Source organism: Arachis ipaensis, chromosome B08 (genome assembly GCF_000816755.2).
Source record: "Arachis ipaensis cultivar K30076 chromosome B08, Araip1.1, whole genome shotgun sequence".
Lineage (NCBI taxonomy): Eukaryota > Viridiplantae > Streptophyta > Magnoliopsida > Fabales > Fabaceae > Arachis > Arachis ipaensis.
In genome coordinates, this window is record NC_029792.2 from 34,418,222 (window position 1) to 34,420,986 (window position 2,765).

Here is a 2,765-nt window from a genome sequence, read left to right on the forward strand (position 1 = left end):
ATTATGTACTATACTTTTGTGCTTTCTTAAATCGAAAATTCTTAATTTTAAACTAAAGCCCCCTACCTCCATATGAAGTCAAAATCTACGAAAGCTCCGGAGAAGCTTTCTAACCAAGTTGTTGAAGAGAAAAGCGTCAGAAATTGCTTGTGCCTCCTAGAACTCCAATTGGCCGAACTCAAGGGGTAGAGGAGCTATGTCACTGTCAACTTCTACCGGACAAAAGTAATACCAACGCATAGAAGAAAAAGATATAAACACTTTTATCAGATTAGATTTTTTATTGGAATTAGAGATCTCAAGAAATCGAAGTCGAAAGATCAAAGAGAGTCACGGTTTCTCTCCCTCACTCGATCACTTCTCCTTCCCGTATTGCCTTAATTTTGGTTCGGTAATTCATTTAGGAAGAATGAAAGATAATTGATGGTGATTAAGGAAAATTGTAAACATGTGTCATGGTTCCATGTGAAATAAAAATCATATGAGTGAAAGAAAGGTTAGGTGTCAAGCTTATATATTCATATAAGCCACGCCTCTTTCTTTAATTTTCTTTGGTTTTTTTAATGGCTTTTGCCAAAAACGAATGAAACTAAGGAAATAATAATAATAATAATAATAATAATAATAATAATAATAATAATAATAATTAAAATTCTTNNTAAACTGAAAATATAATAAAATGTCATTTAATTATTTTTAAGAGAATAATTTTTTTAAACAAAATAATAAATTATGAATAACTCATTATTTAATTATTTTCAAAAACTTGGGGTGTTATATCCCACCCACCTTACAAAAATTTTTGTCTTCAAAAATTATTATGTTGGAACAAGTTCAAACCTAAATCAAAGAAAAATAAGATCCATGAAGAGAAATACGTGCAACGTCGAAGATAATATTCGAAAGAAGTCAGGTAGGCAATTAGATTTACCGGCAAACAAAGGTACACAAGAACGATAAGGTATGGTCGAGAAATAATAAGATCATATTATGAGAAAATCCAAGGAAAAGAATTCCAATGAAGATAATGAAATAAGAGATGGCGCGAGTTCGTGTAGCACGAATAAAGAGAATACGTCGAAATGAATCCCTAAAATACAACTTCTAACGTTCTCAGACCCCGTGATACGCATAACCTATTATTTCTATCTCGTCTATGATAATCCATTAGTGTTTCCGTATAGATGGTGCACAAATTGTGAATCACACTTTTCACAACTCGTACCACTGACCAGCAAGTGCACTGGGTCGTCCAAGTAATACCTCACGTGAGTAAGGGTCGAATCCCACGGAGATTGTTGGTTTGAAGCAATCTATGGTTATCTTGTAAATCTTAGTCAGGAAGTCAATTATGTTTATCAGTTGAATTGCAAATAAACAAGAGAGCATGGATTAAAGGTTACTTGTTATGCAGTAATGGAGAATATGTTGGAGTTTTGGAGATGCTTTGTCTTCTGAATCTCTGCTTTCCTCTGTCTTCTTGTTCACCCATGCACGTTCACCTATGGCAAGCTGTGTGTTGGTGGATCACCGTTGTCAATGGCTACCTTCCATTCTTCCAGTGAAAACTACGCTCACGCGCTCTGTCACAGCACGGCTAATCACCGATTGGTTCTCGATCCGGTTGGAATAGAATCCCTTGATTCCTTTGCGTTTGTCACTAACGCCCAGCCTTCAGGAGTTTGAAGCTCGTCACAGTCATTCAATCCTTGAATCCTACTCGGAATACCACAGACAATGTTTAGACTTTCTGGATTCTCATGAATGCCGCCATCAATTCTAGCTTATACCACGAAGATTCTGATTAAGAGATCTAAGAGATACTCATTCAATCTGATATAGAACGGAGGTAGTTATCAGGCACATGTTCATGGGTTGAGAATGGTGATGAGTGTCACGGATCATCACTTTCATCACAGTTAAGCGCGAATGAACATCTTAGATAGGAACAAGCATGTTTGAATAGAAAACAGAAATACTTGCATTAATTCATCAAGACACAGCAGAGCTCCTCACCCCCAAAAATGGAGTTTAGAGACTCATGCCGATTTATCCTTGTGAAAAGTATAGACTATTATATATTGCTGGAAAGCCCTGGATGTCTACTTTCCAACGCAATTGGAAGCATGCCATTTCGAGTTCTGTAGCTCCAGAAAATCCACTTTGAGTGCAGGGAGGTTAGAATCCAACAGCATCAGCAGTCCTTTTTCAGCTTGAATTAGATTTTTGCTCAGCTCCTTCAATTTCAGCCAGAAAAATACCTGAAATTACAGAAAAACACACAACTCATAGTTTAGAGGTGTCCAGAGTTCTTAAGCACACTCTTCTTTTCACTTGGACCTTGACTTTAACCGCTCAGTCTCAAGTTTTCACTTGACACCTTCACGCCACAAGCACATGGTTAGGGACAGCTTGGTTTAGCTACATAGGCCAGGATTTTATTCCTTTTTGGCCCTCCTATCCACTGATGCTCAAAGCCTTGGGATCCTTTTTATTACCCTTGCCTTTTGGTTTTAAGGGTTATTGGATCTTTCTGCTTGCTTTTTCTTTTTCTTCTCTCTCTCTTTTTTTTTCTGCAAGCTTTGTTCTTTGCTGCTTTTTCTTGCTTCAAGAATCATTTTTATGATTTTTCAGATTATCAATAACATGTCTCATATTCATCATTCTTTCAAGAGCCAACATATTTAACAGTTTTAACAGTCAAATTCAAAAGACATATGCACTGTTCAAGCATTCATTCAGAAGACAGAAAGCATTGCCACCAC